This window comes from Gymnodraco acuticeps, unplaced genomic scaffold, assembly GCF_902827175.1.
Source record: "Gymnodraco acuticeps unplaced genomic scaffold, fGymAcu1.1, whole genome shotgun sequence".
Lineage (NCBI taxonomy): Eukaryota > Metazoa > Chordata > Actinopteri > Perciformes > Bathydraconidae > Gymnodraco > Gymnodraco acuticeps.
Window position 1 is genome coordinate 1493118 of NW_022990722.1, and position 15684 is coordinate 1508801.

Sequence of the window (15684 nt, forward strand, 5' to 3'; positions counted from 1 at the left end):
TCCAGTATTACATCACAGCACTTAAAAAAGGTCTCCAGAAATGTTGTACTGCACTTTAATAAAATAAACTTACAAGTCTGTGAGGTCGTGTGTCATTGCCATCTCTAGTCCCTAGTGGTTCCTCTATGACAAATTCCACTATGAGTGTGTTTTGTTGCACCTGTGACAACAACAAAAAGTGTCATTACATTGTACTTTACTAAACCTGTATATTATTCAGCAGGCTTTGAAGTTAAACCACTGAAACTAACAAAAGCTTCTTCAAAAGATCTTCAGCTGATATGAAGTTTCTAAGGGCCTAGTGCAGGGGTGCCCAACCTTTTTTGAACCGAGAGCTACTTTTAAAGTTGCCAGTCTGCCGAGATCTACCAGTCCAAATAGAGAGGCGTAGCCATTACTGACAGCCTACCAGGTAAATACACACTTCTACTTGTATACAACTGACCTTTGTACGATTAATACTTCATAAAATACTGCAGATCCTTTATCTTATCTCTTTCTAATCTACACACATACAAGTAGTTAAAGGTCCCATGTCATGGCCATTTCCACTGATCATAATTCCATTGTTGAGGTCTACTAGAATAGATTTATACTGTGCAATTTTCCAAACACACATTGGTTTCGCATACAGCATCTCTGTAAAGTATGTGTATTCAGCAGTATTCACTCTCTCCACTAAACGGCTCGTTGCAGCTCTTGCCCCCCCTCCCTGTGAGCCCAGTGTGCTCCGATTGGTCGGGACCAGTCGGGACGTTGTGAATCGCGCTGAGCTCCGTGGAGGTGTTGTTTCCTTGTTTAGCGATACACAACGAAACATAGCCAAACTCACCCTGAGCACACACAAAGTCACAGCCGAAGTAAAAACAATAAGTGTGGCTTGATATTGAGTAAGAAAAAGGTTGATAAACGCTGTGAGAATGGGTCTGCAGAGAGAATTTCGCCGCGATCCCAACTGTCTGTTATCAGCCTGCAGGCAGGGAGGAGAAATCAGCAGAGCTGTCTGCACTGAGTGTGTGAGGAAGTCCATGGATTGGTCAATTTGGACCAATCAGCGGGGGCTTAACGTAACAGCTCCACGGATTGGTCCATTTCGTTCCGGGGACGACATGACGTCATGATGTACCAGGAAGAATCAAATGGACAGTGACGTATCTCCAACGAGGCGTTTTGGGGAGGTATTTTCTGTTTTAGAGTTTTACTCGCTACAGGGTGTACTTTGAGGGTTTTGACTCTGCACACCATTTACATGCATAAAAACCTTCATAACACACAAGGGGATGGGTAATAACCGGAAAAGCATGACATGTCACCTTTAACTGAAGTGACACAACAGTGTTGTTGATACAGAGTTGGAGTTTATTCACACGTCACATACTATAGTGGGTAATGTTTTCAAGAAACATTGAACAGTGCTGCCACATATGACACAGGAAAAAAAGAAAATACTCTGAACCCTTTCTTTGCCATTATATAAAAATAGTGTTGCTACAAAAGTATAAATGAGGCTTACTAATAAGACAACTCAGATCTGAAGCTACACCGGAATCTGCTGCCAAAGTGCAATAAAAAAGACAAAATTAATAGAATCAAACCCTTTTTTTGTTGCATTTTAGTAGAGTATAAAAAGAAATGCCTTTAAAATTGGATGCAAGCAACACTAGTTTCTTAACCTGAATTGATAATAGACTATAATCAATTTAAGTTTGCATTCTTATACCATTTTGTACAATAATTATAATGAATAAGTTCAAACAAACTAAAACGTACAGCTGATTAATAACGGTATCTAACTTGAGTTTTTATTATATCAAAAACCTGTTGAAATGCTACTGTTATTTTTACTGTCCCCAAAAAGCGAGTCGGCAGCCTTCCAGGAAAGCTTCTTTCACAACTTCGCCGTCTTTGAAAGACTTCATGTGTTTCGCAAGAACGTGACTGACATGATAAAGTGCTCTGGTAGCAGCCTTGCTCTTGTTGTTGGGCCTGGTGAAAATGGACTGCTGTGCATTTAGCTGTCCTTTCAAGCCCCTCCCCTTTTGGGAGCGTAGGGCAGAATTAGGAGGGAATTCCGTCTCGTAGCGTTTGTGCACTGTTTTGAAATGCCGCTCCTAAATTACGCGTCTTCGATAAAGCCACGCTCGCATTGCAGATGAGACAGATGGACATTGAATTGGAATAGATACAAAAATAATCATCCTCCCACTCGGAGTGAACATTGTATATTTTGGGCTTTTTTGCAACTGCCATAATTGCGGTCTTGTGTGTGTGCGGACTGTTGACACGGACAAAGTCAGCGAAATAGTGCCCACTGCCCACCAGCCACGCCCCGACACATGGGGTCACGCCGGCCAATCACAAAGCATTGATGCGTTCAAGTGCATTATTCTGGCACAGGAAGATTATGTTATAGGACATTAACGATAAAACAGAATATTGTCGTTCTATTTTTAGACACATCTCGCGATCGACTGGGAATCTCCCCGCGATCGACCGGTCGATCGCGATCGACTGGTTGGGCACCCCTGGCCTAGTGTATGCTTAAAATGTATTGTACAAAGAGTCTTCTGATAACGTCTAAGGGCAAAAATGGGGTGGGCTGAAGGACACGGCCACCAGATCCTGACATGACAAAAGTGAAATGATCAAGCACTTCATTTCAAGCAGTCTTCTAGTCTGCTATTAGAAGCAGAATGTAAAAAATAACGATCAAATCAAAGCAGCCTCGGCCAAGACAAGCCCTATTATTTTCTCCACAGCCAATTTGTGACACAGGCCTTCTGTCAAAAAAAGTGTAACTTCGAGCCCAAGCTGTGATACCCAAGGGTTGTTACTTAAGTCATTTTGTCAGACTTCATAAAACTCCCATAAGGACTACAGAGGACCTTATACATTAATTTCAAAGCCTGTGTTTAACCTCCTCTGACTAATCATTTACCATACATCATTGGTGTGCCCCTTTAATAATAAAGCTTTATTTATATAGCACTTTTCATACAACACATGCAGCTCTGTGCTTTACAAAATGACACATTACAAGTTAAAAACAAACAATAAGAAATTCCCATCAGATTATTTCTTCAGAACTTTACAAGTACATCCAGCAACATATATTTTCCGCATGTATATATATATTTATTTATTTTATCTTTTAACTTTTTAATGCTATTTGATTTCTATTTCTGAAATATATTGAACTGTTTATTTCTGTGTCTTAATTTCTCTTGTGTACATTGCCTTGGGTTTTTTCCCCAAATTGGGACATTTTATCAGGTTAATAGACACAAGGAGGTCAAATGTATGATAATAAAAATAAAATAAATAATGGTTTCTCTCTGACTGAATCGATGCAACAATATAACATATAAAACCATTAAATACAAATAAAAAGATAATATGAATTGGCTTAACCAAAGTGTATACAAATAAAGATTTGTATGGGTTTTACTGTGTTGATAATTTAATTATTGAAGTTGTTCTTCAAGTGTCTAAACATTATGTAACCACCCCCCCCCCCCCTCTCTCTCTCTAACACTTTCTGAAGGGCATTTGGTTGATTGATTGCAGTCCAGGCGTTTGTTAAGAGGCTCCAGGTGGAAAGCCGTTATCTGCTGCAGGCCACAAGATTACCTCTCGCAGCTTTCTGCTCCAACTTTCCCTTCTAAAGCCTCCCATTCACAAGCTGCTTCCAAGACACACAACCACAAACTTGCACGAAATACTATATGGAGGTGCGCAGATGGCAACACAAACCCAGAACAACTGATTCCTTCTCTAAAGTTTTCCCACTATATTTCACACTCTATTTCATCTTGTCCTGTCTTCTTCTATTCTCTTTCTGTCCAGTAAGTCAACATCTCTAAGTCAACACAGGGGCGCTGAGAGTTGACTCAAAGAAGACCTCAGACTAACACACTTTGGTCAGACTATCCTCCATGTATTATTGACCCTCGGATTCAATATGCCTTACATGTACTCATCACTCCGCCTGATCCCCAGCTGTTTGAGCTGTTAAAATATTAATAAAAGGGTATTTTACGTTTTGCTCTATGAGTGGCGCTCTGTGACAGGTCTGACACTAGAATATGAAAGGACGTTAACACCTTTAAAGAGTTTAGGAGCAGCCGAAGCGAAAGCCTGTGTAGGCCCACCTTTCACCTCCAGGCTACTTTTGACAGGAGGTTTCACTGAGGTGGTGAAGGTCTCAGTGAAATAAATGCAGCGAAGAGATGAAACAGAATCAACTTTTAGAAGAATGCAACCTTGCTGTACAACCATCAAGGAGTAGAAAGACGATGATCTAAGCCTTGTGGTGTTAAATGGGCCATTTATGTCCCACCTAATGCCGGATTTGATGTGAATGCAGCATAAAGGTTGACCTTCAACATCAATTATCACCAATATATTGAATATTTCTAATATACAGTCAAGTCTGATGATCAGGTTTTATCTTCTTTGCCATTTGTGTCAATATTCTTTGGTGTAGAATTTGTCTTATTTGTATTCACAGTACGCTCTTACAGTAAATGTCATGATCCAGCCTTGTGGATGCAAAGAAAAGCTTCTAGAAGAAGTATGAGAGAGGGGGGCCGAGGGGCTGGCAGAGACACAGAGTGGCCCCTCGCAGGCTGCCAAAGGGCATAGCAAAGGGCCTGCAGAGGGTGGCAGCAAGATGAATACACGGGCTATTACGCAGGCTAAAGGAGATAAAAGCAGCCAGGGAGAAAGACAAAAGTGCTATGAAGAAGTCAGAGGTACTAATGTATCAAGGTGACTGGCAGTATCAGAGGATACACAGAGCAGCACTGCAAGGTGTTGTCCAACCAGCGATAAAATAAAGGTATATTTCTACAGGTTAAATCTGTATTTTTCACCACCAGGTTCTGTGGTTTGATTTGTTACAGGACCGGGTCGGGTCACAAGAAAGATGCTCAGTAAAGAGAGAAAATAAATGACTATTTAATCACTTGCTGCAATACTGTCAACACTGTCTTTCTAACCCTTTCTTTCTGTTGCTTCTTCTCTGTGTCCCATTTCATTTGAAGTCTAGATTTAAAGACCGGATATGTGAAACTGGGCAGCATTTCCGTCCCATTCATGCGGCTCTTCCAAATTTAGATAAAATTGCAGCGCTTCTTTCCTTAAAATGGACACAACTAGTGTTTCATTGCTGATGAAAGGATTCAACGATTGGTACCAAAGGTAAGTTCAGTCGAGTTAAAACGAACCATGTGGATCGACTTCCCTCATATGCAGATGAGGGAAGTCTTATTTCCTCTATGATAGTCTTTCCAGTCCTTCCTGGTGGTAACATATTTCTTATTTTACTACTTGGCTAGTTATGGTTTCTGAGAGGCAAGGGGTAAAAACATATAATACCACGATGAGATATTGACTCTAAAATAGGACAGTCTTTCTATCTGTCCTGCGCCCTCACATTTGTATGCTCTCCACCCCTTATTGCACCTCAGCACATCTTGATCAGCCTTCTTTCACGGCAGCAGGCAGTGGTTCAAACTTGGACAAAGTCTGAACACAACACGACAAGAGAAGAGAGACAGAGCCAGACAGGGAGGGGAATGGATGAAGTTAGGAGAGGAGACATACGGACGGACACAGTCCAACAGACGGAGAGCTATCGGGACATTTGAGGATACATGAGGCAGTTATGAACCTATTTGGTTTCTTCTACAGGAGCGCCCGAGTGTCACTAATGGCAAAGTAGGGGCTGGTAAACACATTTCTGTGACGGCATGACACTGCCGAAAAACAAATTAAACTCTCTTCTCGCATTTCACACCCTCTCAACCCTTTTCTCTCTGTCTCCCTCTATTACTCATTTCTTGCCACTCTAGTTTTCCATCTCAGTCTATCTTCTCTCAGTCTCTTTTTCCTGTCCATCTGTCTCTTTTAACCTATCCTTCTATCTTGCCTCTGTCGCTTTCTCCTCATCCATTTCTCAGCTCTTTCTCTCTCCTCTCCTTTCCACCATGAACACCCAGAAATGAAAAACAGGGCCATATGTGCAGGGACAGCTAGCAGAACTGTGCTCCTGATGTTCCTGCTGAGGCAGTTAAGCATCTCTCCGCAGACCGCGCCCATTTCAGCCTTGCCCAGGACACGGGGACAGTTGGCAGGCACTGCGGAGCCAAACAACACGGTAGCTGCTTTCTGGCTGCTTGTACTGCGATGAGACTGGGAGTGGGAGTGTAATGTAGCTTCTGGGTCCTTGTGTAGACTCGCTACTCTGTGTACAATGGATGTCTGAGCTACTGGTGCAGAACTGGATGAGTGGGGCAAAAGCTCCTCTTGCAAGAGAACAAAAGGCTAGGTGGATGGTTCAGTATGTGAAATATAAGAAGAGGACTGGCATGACTTGTGTTTGCACGCTAAACATACACTACAAAAACAAAAAATATTGCCAAGTATATTTGTCTAATTTCTAGTCAGAATATGTTTTTACACTTGATATAAGAGCTAATAGCTTAAGAAGTAACTATGCAGTGAGATATGGGGTCTTGTTTTTAGACAGAAGTATCTTGTTTCATCAAAGAGTCTTGAAAACACCTTATTGAGTTGTATACATTGAGCATTACCTGATACTGGTAGTTCAAAATAAGTTTTCCCAGCTCATAACAAGATCTGATTTGTCTAAATATCCCGTCTTATTTCAAGAAATCTTACCAAGCAAATGTTCACTTGTTCTATTGGCAGATTTTTCTATTTATTACAAGAGAAGAACACCTTGTTTTCCTGGTTTTTTTAACTTATTTTTGGAGCAGCTTTTTTTCCAGTGTACAGACTGCATGTACAATCAAAAAGGAAGAAAACAAGTCCTCATCCTCAGGTCTATGAGCTTCCTTTACTTGTCCCCTACTGTGTCCTTAAATCCCCTCTTCAGAGGCTAGATGTAAAAGTGGAACTTTTGCATCAAATTAAAGCATAAAACGCCAGCATTATCCTCTCCAGAGAGGTCCGCTCTGATCTTCGTAGCCTTAACTTGGGTTAAAATCATTTCTAAGCGCACCAAAGCTCTTTCTGACCTTACCTTGGGAGAGATTTACGCACGTGTGTATGTGTCACTTCTCTTTAGACTCATTGCCTGTTGTCCTTCAACATATCGATCTTTCTTTCCTTCATAGATGTCAGGGTACAAAGCCTAATTTGTTTGACACTCCGACTAAAGCACATGTATCCCCTGACCCGTGAAGTATTTAAGAATATTTTAGTGTGTAGCATCATACTGCTTTCAAGGTATCTTTGAGGCTAATCAACTGCAGTAATAGGGAACTGGTGCTTTTCAAAGAGCAGATGCTGCACTATGCACTATGTTTGGGCAAACTGCACCACAGTGGCAGTTCTGTATGTACACAGGATTACAATAGAAACTAGTTATAAACATCCATTAATGTAATTCTACCATATAGATATTCCAGGTAAAGATTTCAACGCAAATATGTGCAAGCAATAGACAACAATTTACCAAATAATAGTGCTACATTTTGCAACTCCTCCTAATAAAATATTTAAGCACCCAAATAATTTATGTTCACGCTGTCAACTAAAACTGACCCATGAGTTGGTAAGAATGCAGTTGATTTACTTTTATGTTTTTTTTTTTAATGTAAACCCACTCCTATTAAAATCTGGGAACACGTTGTACGTTGTACCAAAGAAAATTGTACAGTGAGGAACTGGAGCTACAGTGTGCGGTAGTGAACAGAAGGAATCAGATTTTGAAGTTGGATGTTTTTCAGATATTCATAACTTGAAACTGATGTAATACTTGTATGCCAGTCTTACCAGAAGATATGAAAGAAAGACAAACGAGCTGTAAGCATGTAATTTATTTTCAGAAATAAGACCTCATTCAATTGCAGGATTTGGATGAGAGTAAGTTGTGTTACCCTATTAAAATAAAGGTCTGTGTTAGAGCCAGTATTTTGATTTTATAAGAAAGGCCACCTAATTGTGACGTCTGTAGTCAACGCACTATAAAGGACTACAATTCCCACGGCGCCTGTGCTAAAGCCACAGTGATGGCAACCTGTTGAGAGACGCCGTCGAGGAACAGTTTTTAACCGTACTCGTACTGTATACGTACATACAAATCGTACAAGTACCCTTTAAGTTATGAAGTTATAAGCATTATCAAGAAAGAAAGAATACCTAAGTTGTTTGTTATTTTATTTGAGTTTTGCCTATTTCTTTTGAATATTGTAAAGGCCTATTTTCTTTGTTGCATGTGCAAAAGTTTGTTATTTTATTTTGAGCAAACACATCACAACATCTTCTAAACCATCGGAGGCCAAGCAACACTTCAAACTGTGAGTAATTTAAAGGAAAGAAACAAGTTAGAACTGTCTGTTTAAGGCGTCTAGTGGCTTGATGGAAAGATAAGGAATGAAGCCACGACAGTCTGTATCAAGGCATATGTTTATGGGAACATTTGCAATTATTTCACCTCAAAACTACCCTTTAAATGTTGTTAGACAATATAATGTGTTATTACCTTCATTTACATGCTTGGATGACAAATGACTTTTGTTACTTGCTAACTATCACATAAATCACATTGTTATTGTACTGCACATCAGGTTCCAAAGCCACAGCAGTGCTACTGTACTCCTTGTACAGCAGAAGTGTGCAATGAGGCCTTGTTTTAACACCACATTACACTAATACTGCCAATGTGACACATCTGCTATTCAGCCAATCTCCCTTTCCTTTTTTCCTCACTCCTCCTCACATCACACCCCACATACATTCGGTTATCAGGCAAGGTGTCAGAGGAATGTGCACGTACTGCAAGTGGTGTGTGGGTGTGTGTGTATGTGTGTATGTGTGTGTGTCTGCTCGTATTTAGCGAGGTGACACTTTGGATCGACTATGCACTACTACAGGGGCTGATGCCGATGTGTGAGGGGTCGCATGGGTCGCTAAGTCACTAACTACTGCTGAGGGAAAGCCAGTAGGGGGTTGCTGATGTTTACAGGGCCCCTCACTAACACCTATACTGAGCTGACGTGTGCGTGTGTGTGTGCTTACCCCTTCGTGGAATTTAATTCTTCAGAGGAACATTAGTAACAGACCAGAACACTCCCATCTGCCACTGCTCTGTCCTTCGATCTACCTCCCATCCTTTTTTTCTCTCCTTGTTTAATCATCTCAATGCTCCTTCTTCTCAACTACCTCGCTGTGTCAGTTTCTAACAAGTGGCTCCTATTTTATTTTCTGCTTTCAAGGTCTTTTTCGAAAAAGGTTCAGCCGGTCCTTTGTGGATTTTTCTTCCATTTACTTCTGTCCCCAATCTGTCATTCCCACCACCTGTTCTTCTTCTTCTGTTGTGTCCGTGTACCGTATCCTTCCCGGTATGCAGCCATTCACCCTCTATACACACTCAATACTGATTTATGCTCACATTTAAAACTTAAATATTGGAAGCTACCACTGGTGAGAGCTCTCTTTGTCTCTGCATTTGACTCTCTGTCTAATTATTTTTCACTGTTTCTGTTTCTTTTCCCTCTCCTTCTCACAGGCACCCACCCGTGCCTCCGATGTGGTGAATAGTAAAACTGAGCACAATAAACGTTATCACAACAGCCACTGAATTCAGCGAGATAAGAAATTCATTAGGCGCCAGCTTGCTAATGACGTGCAAAGAGATGAAATTATGGTAAGGACGAAAAGAATGTAAGAGATGCGAGTAGGGGAAGTGGAGGAGGAGGTGAAATGAAAAGGATACGCAGAAGAAAATGTTCAATCAAGATGGTGTCGATGCATGATGGCGAGCCAGCTCGATTGGCTTGTGACCTCTGCAAGTCAAAGAATTCAAAGAGGCCTCATTCATACAACAACAACGTTTCCCCTTTTTCCCAGTTTGGCTGTTATCTGTCTGATATTACTCGGCATACACCACGGGGAAATCGAGGTTGAAAGTCAAAGCGCTCATGCTCGCACATTCTCTTTCTCTGCTTACCGCTCACATGCTAGTCAAGGTCACTGTGAGCGTGGGCCTCCATTAGCTAATAATGGAAGTTCACAACCTTCTGACGTGGGCAAAGAGAGTTTGAAAAAGAACGGGGGGTTGTCTTTGTTGAGGGCTTTTATCCACCTGCATTTAGTGTTGAGGACAAAACACTACAGGTCCATCTGTGGCACATCAAAAACATAATCCCAATGTCAGTGCCTCAGCATGCTTAACATTCACTTTAACAGACACGCACATACACACTCACCATCTGGTGCGCGTCTGGCCCGATGTTATACCCCCCCCTCTGCCCCATGCTGGATTACTCCCCTCAGTATTTACATTTTGCAAATCCAGTGGCGTGACCTCCGCTAGGGGTCATCTGTAATCTGAAGGTCATATTTGCAACATGTGTATGTGTGTGTGTGTGTGTGTGTGTGTGTGTGTGTGTGTGTGTGTGTGTGTGTGTGTGTGTGTGTGTGTGTGTGTGTGTGTGTGTGTGTGTCTGTCTGTCTGTCTGTCTGTCTGTCTGTCTGTCTGTCTGCTGTCTGTCTGTCTGTCTGTCTGTCTGTCTGTCTGTCTGTCGATGTGTTCTCATGTGTGTCTCAGCCTGTAATTTGTTCATGCTCAGCGCAGGGACAGTATCAGCGTCCACGACATCTGTTCAACACAGGGCCTACACAGCAGAGCTGAGCGCATCATCTGCAGGCCGCAGCACAGGGATGGCACACACACACACACACACACACACACACACACACACACACACACACACACACACACACACACACTTGTAAATTGGTGTGTTTTCCATGTTTTATAATGCCTATCGTTTTGATATACTTCTCAACAATAAATGTTCTTGGTTTATTTTACTTTTGTTTTTGCTGGGATCTATGTTGAAAGAAGCATTAGTTTCAGCGCATACATATTAATGTTACTATCTATTTTACGTCTTATTTTTGCTATTTGTATTGACTGTAAAGTTTAATGTGTGTTATAAAATGTGGACCCCAGGAAGGCTGGCTGCTCTTTAGAACACAGCTAATGGGGATCATACTATAAACAAAACCAATCTGTTCATCTGACATCTATTTTATGTTTGTGCCGACTGTAAGCCCTTTGAGGCAGATTTGTGATTCGTAATACATGTGCGATCAAAGCTGTGGTAGGCAAAGTGTATATTCCTGCGTTGGCAACAACTTCTAAAACTACAAAGCAAAAAAGAAAGACATTTCGAAATAGGGAAAATTCAAAGATGTTGCTAATCTAGTCTTTTGCCCACAGCTTTAGCTAGCGTTGTTACGGCTAAGGCCACACTATTAGCAAAACATTTTCTCCGTTTCTGAAATACTTAGACGATATTGTAGCGTGTAGTGATCACTGGTTGACATAATTCATCACGGAACTGTGGGGTAGGGGTATTGTTCCGCACGGACACATTTGTTGACGGTACCTCCTTTCTTCTCTCGCTTGTCTACTCGGACTGCAAGCCAGCAACATGTCCTTTTCTGCTCCTCATTAAAGTTCCCTTTTGCACCTTCGATGCACCGCCTCAGACTCCTATCTCTCGGCACTACATTGGTGACCCTGACATAAGTCTCGCGAAGTATCCGAGACTGAACCGAACACTGCAACAAACGCAGTTTTTTCTCGAAATGCCGGGGATTTTTGGAGACGCCCGTGGCTGCATCGTGCGCACGGACTGAGGCTCGGTTCGCCCTCCGCGGGATGGCCGAGGACGACGCTCGCCATTTCCACATTGTTTCGGCACTGGGAGACAGCAAGCCTTCCGACCACATGGAAGTGATGGACGACCTGCTAGGTACGGAAGAACCCGACTTCTACCTCATGTGCGGCTTTCACACCAGCGCTTTTCCCTTTCTAGCTCCGAGCTAGAGCTTTTCTGGTTCAGCTCCGGTTTCCCTTTTCTGCTCCGGCTCTGTTCACACCGCCCAGCACCCGACTGGTGCTGCCGCTGCTGCGTCATGACGTCACCGTTTACATCGCTGATTTGCTCCCCAACGGCATTACGGCGCTCACAACAACAACAACGGGGAACTGCGTCGGGTCGATGATCGTGTTGCTTTTAATCACACGAAGCCAGAATAAATTGAATAACGACTTCTCCAACCTTATACTTTGCTCCAGAGTGCCGTGGTTCATTGTTTATTAATGTGTTTCTGTGGCATTTACCGACCACTGCAGTGTTGGCTGCTCTTCCACGGGAGTTTATTCTCCTCCGTTAGCTCCCGGTTAGCTCACACTGCAGCGGCCGCTCTAAAGTATTCACTGTCCGACTCACACAAGCAGCTGATACATATCCCCAGTTCCCCTTAGCCTAAGTGAATGTGTGTCAGTCTGAATTGACGCTGTTTGGTATCACAACGCTGTTATGAAAGTTTCTCTGGTATAAAATGGGTGATGTTAGTATAGCAACCGAAGCTAAACTGACTACTTGCTATTGCTATCCTATTGTGGCATAAACCGTTTTCTACAGGCACATTTTACCGGCATATTTTTATTATGATTCTACTTGTGATAGTCGGACACGACAACCTGTGCAGCCCATGTATTGATTCCATCCGATAGCTGCTATAATACAAAACAACACGTCTGCCTCTCTCCACAATGATCAATAACAGTGAACGGATGGTACAAATAAACAGAATCACACGAAGCCTGGTTAGTGTTGCCTGACTTTATAAAGTCTGTTTATAAGCACTACTGCTTGTAGGCAGGCATGACAGTCGACCCATGTTCAGGGGAGGTGGGTTTAGTTTCCTGCACGCCTCGACGTAAGAGAGACGTAAGCGACGCCACCTCTTAGCTCCGAAGCTCTTACCTCTAGACCGACAATTTTTTGGAGCTGGAGGTGAACCGGATTCCGGAGCTAAGAGCCGGCGCCGCTGCGGTGTGAACAGGAAAAACCGGCGCTTTTCAGGCTCCAGCTCCGAGCCGGAGCTGAAAAAGCGCTGGTGTGAAAGGGGCAATGGAGCTGTTTCTTCGGGACATGCGGCTGCATGTCCAGGCTGCGCTAGCTAACACGGCTAGTGTTGAGCCACGCGCTTTAGCCGAAGAAGCTAGCCGGTTCTTCCTGGCCGCCCGGCGATTTACCCCTGAGGTGCTGGCCACTACACGCAGCGGCACCTTCCCTGGTAGAGGCACGCCGCCTAGCAGAGGCTCCGGGGCCGACGACATCGACTAACGGCTACCGGCTTGCGGCTGGCGGCCGTCGACACCGGCTAACAGCTAATGACGTCAGCTAACGGCTAGCAGCTACCGAAGACTACCAGCTAGAGGCTAACAACGAGAGCTAACGACTAGCTGCTAACGGCTATCGACATCCATCGGTTGACATCCGACTGTTAACCCCTTTTTTTGTGGTGCCGGAGAGGGGGTTCGACCTAGTCTGGTTGGCCTCGTGTGGATCCTCTCACAATTTCGACCACCTGTTTTTGATCGTAGACAGGACGACCCTTTTGAGCTTTTTCTGGTGCCTGAGAAGAGGTTCGATCATGTCTGGTCGGCCTCGTGTGGATCCTCTCGCTTTTTCACCACCTCGACGGCAACTTTGGACGTCGCCTACGCTTTCATCGGCGCCTGGGTGGCGCGCTTCTGGACCCCGTCTCGCCTCGACTCTATGGTTTCGGACGTCGCCCATGCCTTCATCGGCCCATGGGTGGCCGCTTTGGAACCCTGTCAGGCCTCTTCCCTCGCCTCGGCGGTTTCGGACGTCGCCCATGCCTTCATCGGCCCGTGGGTGGCGCGCTTCTGGACCCTGCCTGGCCTCTCCTCTTACCGCGGCTCACGGTTCGCCTCAACGGCGGCTTAGGGCGGCGCCCCGTCTGACCCAGTCTGGCCTCTCCCCTGTCCACGGCTCCTTCCTCCCGGGAATGCTGCTACTGCCCCCCGGGGACACGGCTCCTTCCTCCCGAGGACTTCGTGCCCGCCGCCGCTGTGCCCTCGCCTGCGGACGGGCAGCGCTCCTTCCTTATTCACGCCCGTCCCCACGTCGTGTTCTTGGTTCGCCTCAACGCCTACCGAGGCCCCCCCTGCGGCCCCATTACGACGGCCCGTTCCGGCCCCCCCCCCCACCCCCGGTGGGTGTACCCTCGCCCTCGTTGGGCCCCTACCCTCTCCTGCAGCCCCCTTCCGGCCCTCGCCCATGGCCCCGCCCTCCTCGGCCCCTGTGGTGCTTCCTCCCAGACGCGAGGATTGTGTCCATGGTTGAATTCTGGGGGGGCTTGTGTAGTGATCACTGGTTGACATAATTCACCACGGAACTGTGCGGTAGGGGTATTGTTCCGCACGGACACATTTGATGACGGTACCTCCTGTGTACTTACTGTGCCCTCCTTTCTTCTCTCGCTTGTCTACTCGAACTGCAAGCCAGCAACATGTCCTTTACTGCTCCTCATTAAGGTTCCCTTTTGCACCTTCGATGCACCGCCTCCGACTCCTATCTCTCGGCACTACAAGCGACCCTCCAATCACAGTCTTTCATTGAAAGGGCTTTACAGGCCCACGTGTTTAGCAAAGAAAAGCATCTGAATAACAGTCAGGGTGGTCGTACAAAACGAATGACTTGCAAAGGTTACTGAATAAAGCGACTGATTGTTTTGTGGGAGGGGCCTTTTCCAGAAGACTTGAATTACAATATGATACAAGGCTTTAACTGAATGTTTGCCAAATAATTCCACATATAGTGTGTTTTTCTGCACTCGAACACATACTGTACATTGTGCAGTTGTATGCATCTGTGTGGGTTGAGACATTACCAAATCCTCTCGGTCTGCCCAGAGAGACAACACAGCGGGCAGAGGAAATGCTCTGAGGCTAAGTATCGGAGTTTCAATGCCCAGTATTTCTTGCCAATGATGACAACAACTCAAGTGGGATCCACGCAGAGAAGCAGAACAAAAAGACTGAAATAAATGTACAGCTCACCCGTTGGGGGACGGATGTGGTGAAGATGAAGTGATGATCGTCTCTGTACTCTGCTAAAATGAAATATGATGGCGAGGGAGCTCAGTGCCATTTCCTGCCTGGCACAGGAAGCTCCCATCTGGAGCAGAGTGCTGTCTGTCCTGCGTTGTTGCGTTGCGTGGCGTTATAATAGCTCTTGTCACTTATGCTCCTGCTCTCCATGTCGTTGTTATTTCTCTAGGTCAGCTGAGGGAGAAGGGAGAGAAATAAATCATATTCATGGTTTAAGATGTTGTGCTGTGGATCGATGAAGATAGGACTGGTAAAACAGACATAAGTGAGCAGTTTATTATTTGAACTGGGGGGGGGGTGTAATAGAGGCATTGAAGGGGTCTGAAGGAGGAAGAGGCATGCTGGCAGCTGCCCGTACGACTGTCACATCCCACCGCCCGCCAGAAAAGCAGAAGGAGACCACTCGTCATCACCGTGATAATTAACACGTGACGAGAGGGGGGAGGAGGGTTATCAATCAAAAAATGATGCAGGGATGAGTGCACCCCCTCGTCTGCCTGCTCAGTGCTCACACACACACACACACACACATACACACACACACACACACACACACACACACACACACACACACACACACACACACACACACACACACACACACAATGCCATCATATTTCATTTGGGTCATCAGGAACAAGTGTCTGCAAGAGGAAATCTCTGACTGTGATAATGTATTTTCGTCTTTAACAAAGTGACTGTAACACCCCGCA

The 15684-nt window shown here is 44.6% G+C and overlaps 1 protein-coding gene across 1 annotated transcript in view; it reads right to left on the reverse strand.

Annotated features, from left to right (window-relative positions):
- The window catches only part of pacrg (PARK2 co-regulated), a 226272-nt gene extending 211160 nt beyond the window's left edge, over positions 1–15112 (reverse strand). The window contains exon 1 of the mRNA XM_034231684.1: positions 14921–15112. The gene's annotated coding sequence lies outside the window, so the exon portion shown is untranslated. The remainder of the gene's footprint in view (positions 1–14920) is intronic.
- Between the last annotated feature and the right edge of the window lie 572 nt (positions 15113–15684).